The following is a 22,889-nucleotide window of genomic DNA, read 5'->3' as shown; positions in this document are numbered from 1 at the left end:
CTGGCGTGCTGTGAATGATTTGACGTTGGGTGGAGGATGATTGATATATGAGATAAGGAATGATGAACTTTTGACATTGGAAACTGAGTTATGAATGGACAGTGGTTGAGATGAGTCGAGGACTTGGATTGCGACGATGGATCTCTGTATATTGAAAATGTTTTCTGAAAACCACTGAAACAATGTTTTTACTGAGATTATGAGACACTATGCGCCCGGCATAGACGGTGGTTAATCCCGCCTGTCAAGGTAGCGGCGGTGGCGTAAGGACGGTGGTTAATCCCGCTTACATTGAGATGTGAGGTCTGAGGCAATAGTATCTCGCTCGCTACAGTGATCCGGGCACTATATCTCGGGTTTCCATATGAGAAATCCAAAGGGCGACGTCTCCATGGAGATGTATCGGGTTGGCAGTTGAACCGACAATGTGATATCACAGCCAGTAGGGTAGACATTCATCATATGCATTTTCTATCTGTTTGTATGCTTTGTTTACTTGTAATGGCTTGCCTAAGTGAATAACATGTCTAATTGCTTACTTGATCTACTTGCCTTGTATGCTTTTACTTGTGAATTACTTGCATTGTTATTAATTGTGCTTTCTACTAGGATTGAGGAGGTTCGAAAGTCGGTGGCGATGGGATCGCATGGAGGATAGGTTGGTGAAGGCTGTGGGACAGTGGTATTGGTTAGAATAGAAATTCCTAAAGATAGATCACCTGGTTTATTTATGATAAGGTTTATATTATGCTTATCTGTTTTAGAATGCTTAAGTTTGAAATCTTGTCATGGATATGGAGCTTAGGATTGCCTTTGGCATCCTGGGGTCTTATATCCTACATTACTGGGCACTCTTACCATACTGAGAAACTCCAGTTCTCATACTATATTTCTGTTGTGTTTTTCAGATGCAGGTCGCAACCCACCTCGGTGAGTTGCTTGGGATGGTGACAGAAGCGGAAGATCCTGGATTCTTTTTGAGTCTTTTTGGTTTATTTTGTTTATACATCTCTCCTTTTGTATTTTGCTTTGCCTAGAGGCATGTATTTGAGAGAATAAAACTTGTATAAGCTATTTTCATTGTATGGTTCTGTATACTCGTATATGGCTAGCCGGCTTAAACTCCGCGAGTCGAGGCTAGTTCCTGTGATATTATATACTTATATTTTGTTGTATCTTATCTATTTCTTGTGCCTTAAGCTAGTAGCTTCTTTAGTACGGTTTGCGCTTGTTCAAATCCCGTTTTTGAGCTATATCTTTCGTCGGGCTTCTAGATTATATTATTTCTTCTATATATATTATACGTATAAGCTTTAGAATTGTCGTAATCTCTTATTGACCTTTGCTTTATGGCGCGAGGTAAGGCTTAGGCTAATTAGGGTGTTACAAAGGTGGGATAGATATGGCTAAGTGGACTAAAATGGTTGAATCCTTGATTAGTATAAGTCATCCACATCAACCTATATCAATCAAATCGAAACAAAATGCAGTCCTAACCTTCCATCAATTCTTTTTCACAAACACTCATGTATGGCTTATCATTCACATCACATATGCATTTCTTATTCATTTTTCTTTTCTTTGGGATAACTTTCATCCCTTATTACGATTTTTTTTTTAAATAAAATGCATGTGGTTCTAGTAGCTCATACATGAGTGCACCCATTTTCCAAAATTTTCAAAGAAATACCCAAATTAAACATTTTTATTCACTACCAATGTTTTCTAAATTTTTTTCCCACACTTAAATGATACACACTTCTCCAACTTAAGCTAATCAAGGATACAATCCAAGGTAAGACATGGTTTTCTGCTTAAGGTTGTGATGTGGTGATATTACAAACAATGGGGTCAATTAAGGCTCAAAAGGGTTTAACAATGGTAAATGCAAAGGGTAGGCTATATGGGAAAAGTGAGCTTTTTAAACAAAGATGGCCTTAATCATGCTCAATGCAATTCAAAACATCAATCATTGGAAATAAAGAATTAAGGAAAATCAAGATTACAATCATAGAAGAGATATATCACACAATGAACAAAATTAGTGGTTAAAATGTGTAACCACTCAATATAGCCCAAAAACACACAAGGTAATTGTTCTTTACTCCTCTATATTCCAAAATAATCATTCGAGCAAGTTTGAAAAACAATTTTTCAATCAATTCAATAGAAAGCCCAAAATTCTTGAAAAGTTCTTGTTGTTTTTCACCCAAAATTTATTTCCTATATGTATGTATGATGTGATGGATGCAAAATTTTTCAAAATTTCCTAGTTCTTTCCCTAATTTTCAACAAGCAAAAAGTAACATGAACAATTAGGATCAAGATAAACTAGGCATAAGCTATTCACATCATCCAATCACAATCTATATCTATACTATATACCAAGCAAACAAGCTCAAAACATATATATATATATATATATATATATGATAATTAAAATGCAATACCAAAGATAACTAGAGCAAGATAATATATATACATCAAAGTACTAAACGGTAGCAAAAAGTAAAGTGTTGTCAATATCAACAAAAGCATAATAAAACTAAAAATAACAAAATAAGAGTGTTCAAGAGAGAATGTTTACACCCAAAATGTCGTAGATCCTCCCCCACACCTAAATCATGCATTGTCCTTAGTGCTCAAAATAATCACTCGGGGGGGATCAACCATGTGAAGCTCCACCGTCAGATGGTGGTGGCTGATTATAACGCTGATAAACAATGAGGGCTCTGGATGTCACTGGTGTGGACTCAACTACCGGCTGCTCAACTGCCTGGTCAGCTGTCTCGACTGCCATCTCAACTGTCAACTCGGCTCCAGCTGCCGGCTCCTCAACTCTAGGCTCCTCAGCTCTATGCTCCTCAGCTCTGGGCTCCTCATGTCTCTGCTCAGGTGTCTGGACTGCCTGGCCAGCTTCAGCTGCTGGCTCCTCAGATGCAGGCTCCTCGGCCTCAAGCTCTGGTGTATCTGGAGGAGGTGGCCCAGGGTCTCTACCCTCAAACTTCGCCACTATCCATTGGAAGTGGCGAGTATTGCGGCATTCGGATCGGTGGACGGCCTGAAGGATCTCCCGGCACAACTCATATGGTGTCTGGGTGTGGGTGCGGGTGCTGTAGGAGGTGCTGAAGGCTCCGCTGCTACTGATGTAGGCTCAGTGGTCTTCCTCTTCTTCTGAGGTGGCCCGTCATAATCGCTGTATGGCAGAAATTGCTGCTTACTGATGTAGACAGACGTCCAGTCTGTTGGGTGTCTCTCTACACCAGATAGAGCTGCTAATCTGGTAATCAACGATGGAAAGGGAATGTTGAATTTCTGCTTTTGGTTCACTTTACACATCAACTCTCTGATAAGGAGAAGAACAGAGATCTTCTTCCTCTTCAGAATAGCCAATAGCAAAACTACCACACGGATTCTGATATGCGTGGCATGCGTTCTTGGAAGAATGTAGTCGGCAATGATCTGCTACCAGATCCTTGCCTCTGAGTTGAGGTCAGTGCACGCAATGCTCAACGAGACTGTCTGCTCTCCCTTGCTGTATTCCCATCTAGCCTCAGGATGGCCAATCTTTTCCAGGACCACATCCAAAGAAATCTTGCCCGTTGTCACGTCCTTCATTATGTGAGTGTAAGCGTCTCGAGCCAGAGGAATATGCGGAATATCCATGAGGGCCTCTAAAGTAGTATCAGAGGTGTCCAAGGTGACACCTCTTAGGAAAACAGTTTGAGCATCCCTCTTTAGAAAATTTGCATAAAATTCCTTGACCTTGTGTTCATTTACTTCCACCGGGTCGAATTTTACGAATTCCCAATGATAAAAATTTAGTCTGTTAAGGATCTGATCCGCATATTTCTCAGGCAGGTTGAGCTTTTTCTCATAATGAAAGGCCCATTTTTCTAGTTTCTTGTACTGTTCTTGGGCTTCAGCATTTATAAATGTGTCCGGTTGGCTACTTGGAGGCACGGGAGGAGGACGAGCCAAATGATTGGCTTTCTCCTTTTCTTTGCAGGCCATCCTGAAAAAAAGACAAAAATAGAATACAACTCAAGAGAAACAGAGAAAAATCACAGAAGGGAGAAGGGAACAGTTAAATAATTCAATTTAAGCCAGTCAGATAAACAAACACTCAATCAGGGAAAAACATGTATAAAATAGTTGAATGCTTAAAAGAAAATGCACTTCCCCAAAATCAAGCAACCTAAGTTTCATATGCGTGAGTGAACAAACAACGAAAGCATATATATGTCTTAGGTGCATTATGTAAGTGAATTGAATTCGAAGAAATTGATTATTGCAATTGTGCCTTGAGGATTGAAAGAGTTTGGAAATATTGGCACAAAGGGCAAAAATCAGAGTTACAATGAAAGCATACGCATATTTATGTTTAGAAGATAAGAAATGATCACATATACATAGCCTCTTATCCAAAGTAATATCCGATTGAAAAACAGATTCCATTGCTCAAAAACTTAGAGGAACAAGTAGATATGTTTATGGTCATTAATGTTAAAGATACATGAATAAGCATTTGATCAATTCACATAGAAAGCAATGTATGTACTGCTGCCAATGTCACCAAACAGGTTTCAAAATTTCAAGTTTAATTTTAGTTTGGTGTTGGAACAAAAAGCAGTGGGCAGTCAGCACATAATGCAGTAATTCAGCATGCTATGCACTTAAAAGGACCAAATAGAATGATGAAAGCTGTAAATTTGAATCCAATTTGGTTTCAAGAACAAAATCAGCAATGAAGTGCATAGTTGGCAGGTTAATTATTGAAGGATGATATGCACAGCGAAAATTGACATCAAACAAGATAATCACAAAGGTAAAGTCAAGTTCAGTTTGATGTTTCAGCATGAACACAGAGTGCATTAATCAAATCATCTCAGGCAGTGTCCATATTTAGTAGAAAGTTGCACAAGTATGAAGTAATAATGCAAAATGGAAGAAAATGCAAAATCTGTGTTGATCAGGCACATGAGTTGATTCAAAAATCCTATTTAAGCATTTCAACAAGCATAATATGTGTACTATACACAAACATCAATCACAGTTCATTAATGGTAGCATCCACAGTTCAGTTACAGTAGCATTCCATATTCATAAGCAGTGCTCAAAGTTCAGAAAAATGCAGAAATACTCAAAACAGACAGTCATCAATCAATATTCAATCCTGAAAATCAGAAATCAGCTAACCTAATGCCACCTAGCTACTAAAACGAAATTAAAGACAAACTAAAGAAGGCAAGTAAAATAAAGCAGCAGGAAAATGGAACAGGAGTGATAAACCACTATTTTATGGTTTATCTTGTGTTTAATTGAGTGGTTTCATCAAGTCTTTACCCACTTATTCATATGATTTGCATGATTTTACAATCCCTTCCTAGTTTTGTTCTATGGTTGAAAACTTGCTTCCTAGAGATCTTTAATTTGTGTATTTTAATTCTCCTTTATACCATTCGATACCGTGATCCGTGTGTTAAGTATTTCAGGCTTTATAGGGCAGGAATGGCTGAAAAAATGGAGAGGAAGCTTGAAAAAATGGAAGGAACACAAGAAACTAAGGAGATAACCAGCGAGCATCGACACGCACGCATGGCTCATGCGAGCGCGCGATATGAAGAAATTTGCAGCAACGCGTGCGCGTGCCTGACGCGTACGCGTGGATTGGAGTTCTGCAAGACGACGCGTGCGTGTGCCTGACGCGTACGTGTGACAAGGAAATTCGCCAAATGACGCACACGTGTGAATGACGCGTACGCGTAACATGCGCGATCTGCAGAAATAGCAGAAAACTCTGGGGGCGATTTCAGGCCGAGTTTTAACCCAGTTTTTGGCCTTGAAACACAAACTAGAGCCAGGGAACGTGGATAGACTGAACACATATTCTCATTAGCATAGTTTTAGGTTTTAAGATCTAAATATAGAGAGAAATCACTTTTCCTCTAGGTTTTCTTTACATTCATAATTTATTAGTTTTATGCTTTTACTTTTGGATATTGAAGAGTCATCACTTCCGTTGAAGATACTATTCTAGCTTGTTTTCTTACTTCCTATTTATTTATTCCATATTCTTAATTCTTGTTTAGAGTGGTAATCGGATTATTTTGGATTTATTAATGCAAAGGATTACTTTTATTTTTAATTAATTTTCAATCTCTATTTTATTTAATTTATCATGTCTTCTTCTTATATTTCTGATGAGCAGATAATTTATACGCTTTTTGGCATTATTTTTAGTATGTTTTTAGTATGATTTAGTTAGTTTTTATTATATTTTTATTAGTTTTTAAATAAAAATCATTTTTCTGGACTTCACTATGAGTTTGTGTGTTTTTCTGTAATTTCAGGTATTTTCTGGCTGAAATTGAGGGAGCTGAGCAAAAATCTGATTCAGGCTGAAAAAAGACTGCAGATGTTGTTGGATTCTGACCTCCCTGCACTCAAAATGAATTTTCTGGAGCTACAAGAGTCCAAATGGCACGCTCTTAATTGCGTTGGAAAGTAGACATCCAGAGCTTTCCAGCAATATATAATAGTCCATACTTTGCTCAAGGATAAACGACGTAAACTGGCGTTCAACTCCAGTTCCATGTTGCAGTCTAGCGTCAAACGCCAGAAACAGGTTACAAATTGGAGTTCAACTCCAGAAACAGCCTAGGCACGTGAGAAGCTTAAGTCTCAGCCTCAGCACACATCAAGTGGGCCTCAGAAGTGGATTTCTGCACCAATTATCTTAGTTTATTCATTTTCTGTAAACCTAGGTTACTAGTTTAGTATTTAAACAACTTTTAGAGATTTATTTTGTACCTCATGACATTTTTTTAGATCTGAACTTTGTACTCTTTGACGGCATGAGTCTCTAAACTCCATTGTTGGGGGTGAGGAGCTCCGCTGTGTCTCGATGAATTAATGCAATTATTTCTATTTTCTATTCAAACATGCTTGTTTCTATCTAAGATGTTTATTCGCACTTCAATATGATGGATGTGATGATCCGTGACACTCATCATCATCCTCAACCTATGAACGCGTGTCTGACAACCACCTCCGTTCTACCTTCGATTGAATGAATATCTCTTGGATTCCTTAATCAGAATCTTCGTGGTATAAGCTAGAATCTATTGGTAGCATTCTTGAGAATCCGGAAAGTCTAAACCTTGTCTGTGGTATTCCGAGTAGGATTCAGGGATTGAATGACTGTGACGAGCTTCAAACTCACAAGGGCTGGGCGTGGTGACAGACGCAAAAGGATCAATGGATCCTATTCCAGCATGAGTGGGAACCGACAGATGATTAGCCGTGCGGTGACAGCGCACCTGGACCTTTTTCACTGAGAGGATGCATGGTAGCCATTGACAACGGTGATCCACCAACACACAGCTTGCCATAGGAGGAACCTTGCGTGCGTGAAGAAGAAGACAGGGAGAAAGCAGAGATTCAGAAGACAAAGCATCTCCAAAACTCCAACATATTCTCCATTACTACAGAACAAGTATTTAATTCATGCTCTTTTATTCTTCACAATTCATACTAATAATTATAATTGATTTCCTGACTAAGATTTACAAGATAACCATAGATTGCTTCAAACCAACAATCTCTGTGGGATCGACCCTTACTCACGTAAGGTATTACTTGGACGACCCAGTGCACTTGCTGGTTAGTTGTGCGAATTTGTGAGAAATAGTAATATTGACATTGACATACACAATTTCGTGCACCAAGTTTTTGGCGCCGTTGCCGGGGATTGTTCGAGTTTGGACAACTGACGGTTTATTTTGTTCCTTAGATTAAGAAAAATTTTCCGTTTTGGTTTAGAGTCTTCTATTATTGTTTTTGGTTGAAATTATTTTTTTAAATCCTTATTTTCTCTTTTTAAATTTTTCAAAATTTTTTTTTAACTAATAATTGAGTTTTTCTGTTTGATTTTAGTGTCATGTTTTAAGTTTGGTGTCAACTGCATGTTTTTATTTCCCTTTAAATTTTCGAATTGCATGTTCTTTGTTCTTTCTTAATCTTCAAGTTGTTCTTGTTTATTTTCCTTGTTTGATCTTTAGTTTTTCTTGTTTTGTGATTTTTCTTGTTTTTCTTGTGCATTTTCGAATTATTAGCATCTAAATAAAAAAAAAGATTTATTTATACCTTATTAAAACACTTAAAATTTATAGCTCAATTGGCTAGAGTGTGGTGCTTATGTTCTTTGTAATTGACTATCCTCTTTTTAAAAACTTTTTCAAAAATAATTTTTCTTTGAATAAATCTTGTGCCAAACTTTAAGTTTGGTGTTTTCTTGTTGATTTTTCTTTAGTTTTCGAAAGTTTTATTTTGGTTTTCCAAAGATTTTAAGTTTGGTGTTCTATCTTCATGTTCTTGTTGTTCTTGTGAGTCTTCAAAATGTTCTTGAGTCTTCCTTGTGTTTTGATCTTAAAATTTTTTAAGTTTGGTGTTCCTTGGTGTTTCCCTCCAAAATTTTCAAAAATAAGGAGCATTAGATCTAAAAATTTTAAGTTTTGTGTCTTTTTATTGTTTTTCTCTTTCCTCATTGAATTCAAAAATATCTTTTTCCTTTATTTTAATTGATTTTTCGAATTTTCCTATTAAAAATTCAGATTTTATTTTAAAAATTTTTTTTATTTTATCTTATCTTAGTTTTAAAATTTCAAAATTCCAATCTTTTTAAAAAAAATCATATCTTTTTCAAAATCTTATCTTATCTTATTTCAAATTTCAAATTTCAATTTTTAAATCTTTTCAAAATTTATATCTTTTTCAAATCCTTATCTTAGTATTGTTGACTTTTTCGAAAATTCAAAATTCAAATTTCAAATTTCAATTTTCAAATTTCAAATTTCAAATTTCAATTTTCAATTTTCAAAATTAATTTTCAAATTTAAAATTTAAACACTTTTTAATTTAAATTCTTTATCTTCTCTTACCTAGCTTATCTTATCTTTTCTAATCTCAAATCTTAAAATCAAATCTTTTTCATATCTTTTTTTTTTATTTTATTTTCTTACAAGTATCTTTAACTTAAAGACATATATTTTTCAAAACTTCCTAACCAATTTCTCTCTCTTCATTTTTTTTGAAAATCCTCACCCACATTTTTTTCAAATCTTTTTAATTAATTTAGTTTTCAATTTTCTTTTATTTCTTTTTCTTCTAATTTTTGAAAATATAGTAAATTTTTGAGTTATTTTATTTTATTTTATTTTATTTTAATTTCGGTTTTCAAAAAAAAATATTTGCAATCCGCATCATCTCCCTTTCTCCATCATGGACCTAAGTGGAAATGAACAGTCCAGAAGGACTCTGGGGTCATATGCTAACCCCATTACTGCTTCATATGGGAGCAGTATCTGTATACCCTCCATTGGAGTCAGTAGCTTTGAGTTGAATCCTCAGCTCATTATCATGGTGCAGCAAAGTTGCCAGTATTTCGGTCTTCCACAGGAAGAACCTACAGTGTTTCTGGCACAATTTTTACAAATTGCTGACACAGTACATGATAAGGAAGTAGATCAGGATGTCTACAGATTATTACTGTTTTCATTTGCTGTAAAAGACCAAGCTAAGAGGTGGTTAAATAACCAACCTAAGGCTAGCATAAGGACATGGAAACAGCTGTCAGAAAAATTTCTGAATCAATACTTCCCTCTAAAATGGATGACACAGCTAAGGCTGTACATCCAAGGCTTTAAACAAGGAGATAATGAATCCCTTTATGATGCCTGGGAGAGATACAGAGAGATGCTAAGAAAATGCCCTTCTGAAATATTTTCAGAATGGGTGCAGTTGGACATCTTCTATTATGGGCTTACAGAGAGAGCTCAAATTTCTCTAGATCACTCAGCTGGTGGATCTATACACATGAGAAAGATAATTGAAGAGGCTCAAGAGCTTATTGATACAGTTGCCAGAAATCAGCATCTGTACCTAAATAGTGAATCTTCTATGAAAGAAGAGGCTAAAACAGTAACTGCTGAACTCAGTCCTGTAGAACAAATTACTGAATTCAATCAGCAATTAGACTTTCTAACAAAACAGCTGGCCAAATTCAAAGAGATACTACAAGACACAAGAATGGCTAATATAAATATGGAGGTACAGTTGAAGCAAACAGAACAACAGTTATCAAAACAAATAACAGAAGAGTGTCAAGCAGTTCAACTAAGAAGTGGAAAAACATTAAATACCTCACTTCAAGGCAGCAGAAAGCCAAGAAAAGAACAAACTGCTATCCAAAATCCCTCTGAGGACAGTAAGAGTCCAGAGAGGATAACTCTGGCGATCAAACGCCAGAAACAGGCAAGGATTTGGCGTCAAACGCCCAATGAAAGCTCAGTTCTGGCATTCAAATGCCAGGAACAAGTAAGGAGTTGGCATCCAACACCACTCCAGCTTCTAACCCTGGCATTCAAATGCCAGTGAGGGATCAGACACTCACAAGTGCTGATAACAACCCCTCTAAAAAGGCTTCTCCAACCACCTCTGTAGGAAATAAACCTACAGCAACTAAGGTTGAGGAATATAAAGCCAAGATACCTTATCCTCAAAAACTCCGCCAAGAGGAGCAGGATAAGCAATTTGCTCACTTTGCAGATTATCTCAGGACTCTTAAAATAAAGATTCCATTTGCAGAGGCACTTGAGCAAATATCTTCTTATGCCAAGTTCATGAAGGAGATCTTGAGTCATAAGAATGATTGGAGAGAAACTGAAAGAGTTCTCCTCACTGAAGAATGCAGTGCAGTCATTCTGAAAAGCTTTCCAGAAAAGCTTAAAGATCCCGGGAGCTTTCTGATACCATGCATATTAGAGGATAATTGCACCAAGACAGCTTTATGTGATCTTGGGGCAAGCATCAACTTAATACCTACATCCACTATCAGAAAGCTTGGTTTAACTGAAGAAGTTAAACCAACCCGGATATGTCTCCAACTTGCTGATGGCTCCATTAAATACCCATCAGGCGTGATTGAGGACATGATTGTCAGGGTTGGGCCATTCGCCTTTCCCACTGACTTTGTAGTGCTGGAAATAGAGGAGCACAAGAGTGCTACTCTCATTCTAGGAAGACCTTTCCTAGCAACTGGACAAACTCTCATTGATGTCCAAAAGGGGGAAGTAACCCTGAGAGTCAATGATGATGAGTTTAAGTTGAACACTGTCAAGGCCATGCAGCATCCAAACACACCAAAAGACTGCATGAAAGTTGATCTCATTGACTCTTTGGTAGAGGAGGTCAACATGGCTGAGAGTCTTGAATCAGAGCTAGAAGACATATTTAAAGATGTTCAGCCTGATTTGGAGGGTTCAGAGGAACTGAAAGAGCCTCTGAGATTTCCTCAGGAAGAGGAGAAACCTCCTAAACCCGAGCTCAAGCCATTACCACCATCCCTAAAATATGCATTTCTGGGAGAAGGTAACGCTTTTCCAGTGATCATAAGCTCTGCTTTAAACCCACTGGAAGAGGAAGCACTAATTCAAGTGCTAAGGACACACAAAACAGCTCTTGTGTGGTCCATAAGTGACCTTAAGGGCATAAGCCCAGCTAGATGCATGCACAAAATCCTATTGGAGGATGATGCTAAACTAGTGGTTCAACCACAGAGGCGGCTAAATCCAGCCATGAAAGAAGTGGTGCAGAAAGAGGTCACCAAATTACTTGTGGCTGGGATTATTTATCCTATTTCTGATAGACCCTGGGTGAGCCCTGTTCAAGTTGTTCCCAAGAAGGGAGGCATGACAGTGGTTCATAATGAAAAAAATGAACTGGTTCCTACAAGAACAGTTACAGGGTAGCGCATATGTATTGACTACAGAAGGCTCAATACAGCCACTAGAAAGGATCATTTTCCTTTACCATTCATAGACTAGATGCTAGAGAGACTAGCAGGTCATGAATATTACTACTTTTTAGATGGCTATTCAGGTTACAACCAAATTGCAGTAGATCCTCAGGACCAAGAGAAAACAGCATTCACATGTCCTTCTAGAGTATTTGCTTACAGAAGAATGCCTTTTGGTCTGTGTAATGCACCTGCAACCTTTCAGATGTGCATGCTCTCTATCTTCTCTGATATGGTAGAGAAATTTCTGGAAGTCTTCATGGATGACTTTTCAGTATTTAGAGACTCATTCAGCTCCTGCCTTGACCATTTAGCACTTGTTCTGAAAAGATGCCAAGAGACCAACCTAGTTTTAAACTGGGAAAATGTCACTTTATGGTGACTGAAGGAATTGTCCTTGGGCATAAAATTTCAAACAAGGGGATAGAGGTGGATCAAGCTAAAGTGGAAGTAATTGAAAAATTACCACCACCTGCTAATGTTAAGGCAATCAGAAGCTTTCTGGGGCATGCAGGATTCTACAGGAGGTTTATAAAGGATTTTTCAAAAATTGCAAAACCCCTGAGCAATCTGATAGCTACTGACACGCCATTTGTGTTTGACACAGAGTGTCTGTAAGCGTTTGAGACTCTAAAAGCTAAGCTGGTCACAGCACCAGTTATTTCTGCACCAGACTGGACTTTACCATTTGAATTAATGTGTGATGCCAGTGACCACGCCATTGGTGCAGTACTGGGGCAGAGGCATGACAAGCTTCTGCATGTCATTTATTATGCTAGCCGTGTTCTAAATGATGCCCAGAAAAATTACACTACCACAGAAAAAGAATTGCTTGCAGTGGTTTATGCCATTGACAAGTTTAGATCATACTTAGTAGGATCAAAAGTAATTGTGTACACTGACCATGCTGCTCTTAAATATCTACTCACAAAGCAGGATTCAAAACCCAGGCTCATAAGATGGGTGTTGCTTCTACAAGAGTTCGAAGAAATAAGAGACAGAAAAGGGACAGAGAACCAAGTGGCTGATCATCTGTCCCGGATAGAACCAGTACAAGGGGAGTTTCCCCCCTCTATAGAGATCTCTGAGACCTTTCCGGATGAGCATTTGTTTGCCATTCAGGAAACACCATGGTTTGCAGATATTGCAAACTATAAAGCTGCAAGGTTTATATCCAAGGAGTACAGCAAGCAACAAAAGAAAAAATTAATTACTGATGCAAAGTACTACTTGTGGGATGAACCCTATCTCTTTAAGAGATGTGCAGACGGAATAATCCGCAGGTGTGTGCCTAGAGAAAAAGCATAGAGGATCTTATGGCATTGCCATGGATCACAATATGGAGGCCATTTCGGAGGTGAGCGAACAGCCACCAAGGTCCTCCAATGTGGCTTCTACTGGCCTACACTCTATAGGGATTCCCGAGAGTTTGTACATAACTGTGACAGTTGCCAAAGAGCTGGTAATCTGCCTCATGATTACGCCATGCCTCAACAGGGAATCTTGGAGATTGAGTTGTTTGATGTATGGGGAATTGACTTCATGGGACCTTTCCCACCATCATACTCAAACACTTATTTTCTGGTGGCAGTCGACTATGTATCAAAATGGGTAGAGGCCGTTGCCACACCCACCAATGATACTAAAACAGTGCTGAAGTTCCTCCAGAAATATATTTTCAGCAGGTTTGGTGTCCCTAGAGTACTAATCAGTGATGGGGCACTCACTTCTGCAACAAACAGCTTTACTCTGCCATGGTCTGGTATGGGATTCGCCACAAGGTGGCGACTCCATATCATCCACAGATAAATGGGCAAGCTGAAGTTTCTAACAGAGAACCAAAAAGAATCCTGGAATGGACTGTAAGTACCCGTAGAAAGGATTGGAAAAAAAGCTTGGATGATGTTCTGTGGGCTTACAGAACAACATTCAAGACTCCTATAGGGACCTCTCCATACTAGCTTGTGTATGGTAAGGCCTGTCATCTGCCTGTGGAACTGGAACATAAGGCCTACTGGGCAACCAGATTCCTAAACTTTGATGCCAAATTAGCTGGAGAAAAAAGATTGCTCCAGCTGAATGAGCTAGAGGAATTCAGATTCACCGCTTTCGAAAATGCCAAGCTTTACAAAGAGAAATAAAAAAGATGGCATGACAGAAAGTTGTCATCTAGAGTCTTTGAACCAGGACAAAAAGTTCTGTTGTTTAACTCTAGGCTCAGGCTATTCCCCGGGAAACTGAAATCCCGGTGGAGGGGACCATATGTGATTACAAGTGTGTCACCATATGGCTATGTGGAGCTTCAAGACATTGATTCTGATAAGAAGTTCATTGTTAATGGACAGAGAATCAAGCATTATCTTGAAGGCAATGTTGAGCAAGAGTGCTCAAGGCTGAGGCTAGATTAAAAGCTCAGCAAGGTCTAGCTAAAGACAAATAAAGAAGCGCTTATTGGGAGGCAACCCAATGTTATTTAACTATATCTCTTTATTTTCTATTGCTATTTTATGTTTTTCTTAGGTTGATGATCATGTGAAGTCACAAAAACAACTGAAAAATAAAAAACAGAATAAAAAATAGCATTAAAAACAGCACACCCTGGAGGAGGAACAGTCTGGCATTTAAACGCCAGAAACAAGCATTTGTCTGGCATTTAACGCCAGAAACAGGCACCAAGCTGGCGTCTAATGCCAGAAGCAAGCATCTACCTGGCGTTAAACGCCATAAACAAGCTACATTTGGGCATTTAACGCCAGAAACAGGCAACAGTCTGGCGTTAAACGCCAGGATTGCACAGCAAGGGCGTTTTACACGCCTAATTGGAGTAGGGATGTTAAGTCCTTAACCCCACTGGATCTGTGAATCCCACAGGATCCCCACCTCTTCTTCTCTCCTTATTACACCTTTCCATAACATTCTTCCCCAAATTAACCTCCACCAATCACCTCCATTACTCCTCCAAAACTATCGTATAACCCACCTACACCCACCCTCTCAAATTCAAACCACTCACACCTCTCCATCTCATCTACTTTCTTCTTCTTCTACTACTTTCTTTCTTTTGCTCGAGGACGAGCAAACATTTTAGGTTTGGTGTGGAAAAAGCAGTGCTTTTTTTTTGTTTTTCCATAACCACTAATGCCTCAAGGGATGCACTTCCCTCCACAAAATTATTGGGAGCAAATCAACACTTCCCTAGGAGAATTAAGTTCCAACATGGGACAACTAAGGGTGGAGCACCAAGAGCACTCCATCATCCTCCATGAAACTAGAGAAGATCAAAGAGCTATGAGGGAGGAGCAATAAAGACAAGGAAGAGACATAGAGGAGCTCAAGAGCACCATTGGTTCTTTAAGAAGAGGAAGACGCCACCCTCACTAAGGTGGACTCATTCCTTAATCTCCTTGTTCTTATTTTTCTATTTTTCATTTACTATGCTTTATGTTTATGTTTGTATCTTGTTACATGATCATTAGTGTCTAAGTATCTATGCCTTAAAGTTATGAATATGAATCCATCACCTTTCTTAAATGAAAAATATTTTTAATTGAAAAAGAAAAAGAAGTGCATGAATTTCGAATTTTAAAATAGTTTAATTATTTTGATGTGGTGGCAATACTTCTGTCTTTCTGAATGAATGCTTGAACAGTGCATATTTTTGATATTGTTGATTCATAAATGTTAAAATTGTTGGCTCTTGAAGAATGATGAAAAAGGAGAAATGTTATTTGATAATCTGAAAAATCATAAAAATGATTCTTGAAGCAAGAAAAAGCAGTGAATACAAAAGCTTGCAGAAAAAAATATAGCAAAAATAAAAGAAAAAAAGAAAAAGAAAAAGAAGAAAAAGCAAGCAGAAAAAGCCAATAGCCCTTAAAACCAAAAGGCAAGGGTAATAAAAAGGATCCAAGGCTTTGAGCATCAGTGGATAGGAGGGCCTAAAGGAATAAAATCCTGGCCTAAGCGGCTAAACCAAGCTGTCCCTAACCATGTGCTTGTGGCGTGAAGGTGTCAAGTGAAAACTTGAGACTGAGCGGTTAAAGTCGAGATCCAAAGCAAAAAGAAGAGTGTGCTTAAGAACCCTGGACACCTCTAATTGGGGACTCTAGCAAAGCTGAGTCACAATCTGAAAAGGTTCACCCAATCATGTGTCTGTGGCATTTATGTATCCGGTGGTAATACTGGAAAACAAAGTGCTTAGGGCCACGGCCAAGACTCATAAAGTAGCTGTGTTCAAGAATCAACATACTGAACTAGGAAAGTCAATAACACTATCTGAATTCTAAGTTCTTATAGATGCCAATCATTCTGAACTTCAAAGGATGAAGTGAGATGCCAAAACTGTTCAGAAGAAAAAAGCTAATAGCCTTGCTCATCTAATTAATACTGATCTTCACAGATGTTTTTGGAATTCATTGTATATTCTCTACTTTTTATCCTATTTGATTTTCAGTTGCTTGGGGACAAGCAACAATTTAAGTTTGGTGTTGTGATGAGCGGATAATTTATACGCTTTTTGGCATTGTTTTTAGTATGTTTTTAGTATGATTTAGTTAGTTTTTATCATATTTTTATTAGTTTTTAAATAAAAATCATATTTCTGGACTTCACTATGAGTTTGTGTATTTTTTTGTAATTTCAGATATTTTCTGGCTGAAATTGAGGGAGCTGAGCAAAAATCTTATTCAGGCTGAAAAAGGACTGCAGATACTGTTGGATTCTGACCTCCCTGCACTCAAAATGGATTTTCTGGAGCTACAGAAGTCCAAATGGCACGCTCTCAATTGCGTTGGAAAGTAGACATCCAGGGCTTTCCAGCAATATATAATAGTCCATACTTTGCTCAAGGATAAATGACGTAAACTGGCGTTCAACGCCAGTTTCATGTTGCAGTCTGGCGTCAAACGCTAGAAACAGGTTACAAATTGGAGTTCAACTCCAGAAATAGCCTAGGCACGTGAGAAGCTTAAGTCTCAGCCCCAGCACACACCAAGTGGGCCTCAGAAGTGGATTTCTGCACCAATTATCTTAGTTTATTCATTTTCTGTAAACCTAGATTACTAGTTTAGTATTTAAATAACTTTTAGAGATTTATTTTGTACCTCATGACATTTTTTTAGATCTAAACTTTGTACTCTTTGACGGCATGAGTCTCTAAACTCCATTGTTGGGGGTGAAGAGCTCTGCTGTGTCTCAATGAATTAATGCAATTATTTCTATTTTCTATTCAAACACGCTTGTTTCTATCTAAGATGTTTATTCGCACTTCAATATGATGGATGTGATGATCCGTGACACTCATCATCATCCTCAACCTATGAACGCGTGTCTGACAACCACCTCTGTTCTACCTTCGATTGAATGAATATCTCTTGGATTCCTTAATCAGAATCTTCGTGGTATAAGCTAGAATCTATTGCCAGCATTCTTGAGAATCCGGAAAGTCTAAACCTTGTCTGTGGTATTCCGAGTAGGATTTAGGGATTGAATGACTGTGACGAGCTTCAAACTCACAAGGGCTGGGCGTGGTGACAGACGCAAAAGGATCAATGGATCCTATTCTAGCATGAGTGGGAACCGACAGATGATTAGCCGTGCAGTGACAACGCACCTGGACCTTTTTTACTGAGAGGACGGATGGTAGCCATTGACAACGGTGATCCACCAACACACAGCTTGCCATAGGAGGAACCTTGCGTGCGTGAAGAAGAAGACAGGGAGAAAGCAGAGATTCAGAAGACAAAGCATCTCCAAAACTCCAACATATTCTCCATTACTGCAGAACAAGTATTTAATTCATGCTCTTTTATTCTTCGCAATTCATACTGATAATTATAATTGATTTCCTGACTAAGATTTACAAGATAACCATAGATTGCTTCAAACCAACAATCTCCGTGGGATCGACCCTTACTCACGTAAGGTATTACTTGGACGACCCAGTGCACTTGCTGGTTAGTTGTGCGAATTTGTGAGAAATAGTAATATTGACATTGACATACCCAATTTCGTGCACCAATTTCTATGAGCGTTATATCCATGTCAATAGAGTAGATTTCCTACTTGACATGGGGGTTAATTAAGAGGAGACACTTGAGTTGGAATGCTCAAGTGATTAGTTAAATTAGAAGTTGTTGGCTAATTCTGTGTTTACTAACGCTAGACCTTCCCAAGGGAGAGGACTAGGATTTGCGAATAAGAGTAAGCTCAATCACTTGACTTTCCTTTATGTAGTAAGGGTTACCTAAGTGAAAATAGCAACCTCTTTATACTACACTTGAGAAAATTCCAACAAGGATAGAACTTCCAATTAATCATTCCCCCAGTCAAGGCTTTTTATTTCTAATAATATAAATCTCTTTTAGTTTTCATTGCTTTAAATTTACAATTATTTATATTCTATCATTCACACTCAAAATCTCTTGGAAAACTCCTGATTAATAAATTAGCACCCTTTTTGGCAACTCGTTGGGAAATGACCTGGGACTCATACTCCCAGTATTTTTATTCTAAACTTTTGTGACAACCTTTCTAAATTGATGAGGCGGATTCAGCTGGTTAAGAGCTATACTCGCAACGCTGTTTTCACATTGAACAAGATAATCACAAAGGTAAAGTCAACTTCAGTTTGATGTTTCAGCATCAACACAGAGTGCATTAATCAAATCATCTTAGGCAGTGTCCATATTTAGCAAAAAGTTGCACAAGTATGAAGTAATAATGCAAAATGGAAGAAAATGCAAAATCTGTGTTGATCAGGCACAGGAGTTGATTCAAAAATCCCATTTAAGCATTTCAACAAGCATAATATGTGCACTATACACAAACATCAATCACAGTTCATTAATGGTAGCATCCACATTTCAGTTACAGTAGCATTCTATATTCATAAGCAGTGCTTAAAGTTCAGAAAAATGCAGAAAGACTCAAAACAGACAGTCATCAATCAACATTCAATCCTGAAAATCAGAAATCAACTAACATAATGCCACCTAGTTACTAAAACAAAATTAAAGACAAAATAAAGAAGGCAAGTAAAATAAAGCAGCAGGAAAATGGAACAGGAGCAGAGAAAAGGGAAGGAGGTGGAACCTTCGTTGCAGAAGAGAGGAATAGGGGAAGGAATGAATGAGGGTGGAGGACGGTGAGGCGCGGTTGCGGTGGCACAGAAGTTCGCCATGGTTATGGCTGGTTGCCGGACTGGAGGGGCACGGTCTAGGCTCTGGCGCGGGAACAAGAAAAGAGAAAAAAGAGAAATGTAGAAGAAAAATAAGAAGAAAAGGAAAAAGAAAGAGAGAGAGAGAGAGAGAGAGAGAGAGAGAGAGAGAGAGAAGGGCGACGACGGCGCAGGGTTCCGCCGACGGTGGTTGGTCGCGATGGAGGGAGGTGATGGTGTGAAGAGGAGGGGTTGGGTGGTTGAGAGGGGATCAGAGAAAAGAAGAAGAAAGGGGTGTGGTTTGGAAACTAAAGCACGACACTCCTTTTTTCAAATTAACATTCAAAAAGTGACCTGTACGGACGCACAAGGTCGTGTGCGGATGCACACAGGGAAAAAGAGAGTAGTATGCGCGCGCAAAGAAGCGTGCGGGCATTCCGGACAGAAGGTGGATCGCAGCCTGTGTGCGTCTGCACAGAAGGAGGAAAAGGGTTGGGCACACGCACAGCCTGTGTGTGTGCTGCGACCAGAGGGATCGCTGCAAGCTGTGCGGGCGCACAAAGCTATGCACTCGCACAAGAGGTTTTTTTTTGCGTGTGCAGCCGCACGCATGGTGTGCGGTCACTCAGAAGGAAAAAGAAGGTGGTGTACACATGCACAAGCCGTGCGCGAGCTGCGAACAGAGAGAGTGTTTAGGGATGTGCGTGCACACGATGGTGTGCGGACGCACAAGAAAGGGAAAATAGGGGAGCTGTGCGCATACACAGGGCTGTGTGGACGCACAGGTCTCTGTTCCTGCAACGAAAATTATGCCTCCAAGGCATCAATCTTGACATCCAAAATAGGTTTTCAAGTCCCAAATCATCATAAAACTCCCAAAAACACATTATTCTACTAAAATTACTTAACAAACATCAAAATAAATCTAACCAACCAAGCAAAATAGCCAATTTATTCATGAAAATAAAAGCCAAAAGAAAGAAAGTTAGAAGGATATTACCATGGTGGGGTGTCTCCCACCTATCACTTTGGTTTATATTCCTAAGTTGGACTTGGTGAGGAGATCCTTGTTAGGGCGGCTTATGCTTCCACTCTTCCTTGAATCTCCAACCAAGTTTGCTATTGATTCGACCTCCGGGGTCCCAAATGAATTGTATCAAACTCTTAAGAGACTTCAAGCTAGCAACTAGGATCCTTAAGTATTGATTCTTGAGGTTAATGCCTGGGTCCCATACTTGAATTCCTCTATCGCCATTGATATGCTTGTGCACTCCCCGAAATCCACTACATTGACTCTTGCACCATAATTGAGTTCCAAATGTTAAGTTGGCTCCTTTGATGAACATTCCGTTTCCTAGCCAATTAACATTCTTCTCTTCACCATCCACTACTCCAAGAAAGGTTCGAAGTTGACCATCCATTTCTAAAACAGCTTATTGCTGTGGGGCTAGAAAGCTTGTTAGAGTATTCTTAATCCACTCAATTCGTTCTTGCACAACTATCTTCACTTCTTGGCGAATAGAATCTTCCTCAACCTCTTTTGAATCTTCTTCATCATCACTCAAGTCAAAAATTGGAGGTTGTGTGAAGTCCACATCAACATCTCCTTCCAAATCTAATAATGGAGGTCCATGAAGGTCATAGAAGAAATTATCCAAGTTGGACAAAAAATCTTGAATGATGGAATCCTCTTGATCAATTCCTACCCACTCTTCATTTATCTCCTTTTTCACTTCATGTTGTGACTTGATATTTTCTTCTTGATTTTGCAATTCTTCTTTCACTCCACACTTTTCACATGATCCCACACATTCATCCACTAGAATTTCTTGCTTGTGGCATGAACGCAATGAAGCCAAACGACCCAAAGCTTTGGCTAAGGTGGACATGACTTGCTCTTGCTTCTTCCAGAACTCTTGTTGTTCTTGAATGATCATGAAAAGTACTTTTTGTGTGGCTTGATCCATATGTGAAGATGAAGATTGAGGTGATGAAGGTTGACAATCAAACTCATGAGGGTAAGGGTTTCGGTTTTGTATCTAGTGAGGGGATAGTGTGTAAGATTGGTGACTGTAAACGTAAGTGTTTGGGTTCCATTGGGGTGCATTGTGGTGATGGTGTGAAAAAGTCATCAAGAAAATATAAACAAAATCCTACTAGGAAAAACAACCAAACAACCAAAAAGAGCTATTTACACTATTAACATATTCACAACAACCAAAAGGTATAACACCGTTTGCATTCCCCGGCAACGGTGCCAAAAACTTGATGCGAGCGAATCCGTCGGTTAAGAATTCCTTCTCGGTTAAGGAGAAATAACCTCGTTGCAAGTATAGTTCTCAACCAACAAGTAACGCTCGATCAAAGTTTACAATTTCTAATCTAAACCGAGAGTCTTTTAACCTCGGGTCGTTCTCCCTAGGAATGCAAACGAAATGTTACGCTTTCAGTTGTTAAGAGAACAAAAAGGGTTTTGTAATCAAAGAACAAAAAGATTAAAAGAACTAAGCAATAAAAGAACTAAGCAATGATCAAAATTAGAATTAATGCAAGTAAGAAGAAGACAAGATCAAAACTTAGTGAAAATGCTATAAATGCAATAAAGAGCCTTGACTTGGGAATGAGTATCCAAGGAATCCTATCATCGCCATAACCACAACTATGGTAATTATGATGAGTCACTCTCACATAGTCAACCCCAACCATCGAGGAGTAAGTCAAGCAAGCATAATTGATCTTAATCCATAAGTCCTAACCAACTTACCAAACTAGTTGATAAAAGGCTAGCGTCAATGGAAACAAGAGTCAACTAACTACCCAAGAATTACCACTAAATATCGGACATCATGACTCTAGCATCCTAGGAACTCAAACCACAAGCCAAGGTGGGAAAATCTACTCAAAATCTAGAGTTGGCATTTTCACAAAAACCTTGTATGCATAAAAGTAAAACATGGAAAATTACAAAGTAAAATGGAAAACTATAACCAACTATCAACAAAACCAAGCATAAACAAGCAATCAAACATAAATAAAGTATGAAACATTAAATTCATCGATCAAAACTTCAAGAACTCAAAATTGCAATTATGAACAAGTAACTTGAACCAAAAGGAAGTGAAAGTAAAAGTGCTTTAATTAAAGAGGAAATTGAGAGTACTTACAATTGAAGAAGTAAATTCAAAATCAAAGCTTGCTATAAAATGCTATAATGGAAATTGATAAACCCTAGGAAAGCTCTCTACTTTACACTACTCCTACTCCTAATACTATGAAAAACTATCTAAAAATGTGCTTCAATGCCTCTCCCCTTTGATAAGTGTTGAGGTCTCCTTTATATAGCACTCCAAAACAGCATTTCAACTTTCCAAAAATGAGCCAAGGGCCTCCAAATTCGCGCAGCACGTATTTCATTAATGCAATCATGTGCAAGGACCTGTGCGGACGCACAGATGCGTGCGTCCGCACACTCGGCTAAAAATTGACATGTGCGTACGCACAGGTGCTTGTGCGCACGCACACTTCGCTGTGTATGCTTTTCCTTGTTTTCTTCATGTTTTCTCCTTTGTACATGCTTTCCTACACTTTTGGCTATCCATTCTTGCCTCCAAGTCCTGAAATCACTCACAAACCATATCACGGCATCGAATGACACAAAAGTGGAATTAAAAATCACTAATCTAAGCATTAAAATGCATGTTTTCACATTTCAGATCAAATCAGGGATCAAACATAAAAGTATGCTATTTTGGTGCTTAAGTGTGAGTTCATGTGCTAGAATTCATCCAAATTGAGTCAAAATATATCATCAAGTATGGACTCATCAGTGCTCCCTCATCGGTTCATTCTTGGGAACTCCTCCCTGAGTACCTCGCT

Source organism: Arachis hypogaea, chromosome 15 (assembly GCF_003086295.3).
Source record: "Arachis hypogaea cultivar Tifrunner chromosome 15, arahy.Tifrunner.gnm2.J5K5, whole genome shotgun sequence".
NCBI lineage: Eukaryota > Viridiplantae > Streptophyta > Magnoliopsida > Fabales > Fabaceae > Arachis > Arachis hypogaea.
Note: the sequence above shows the minus strand (reverse complement) of the source record.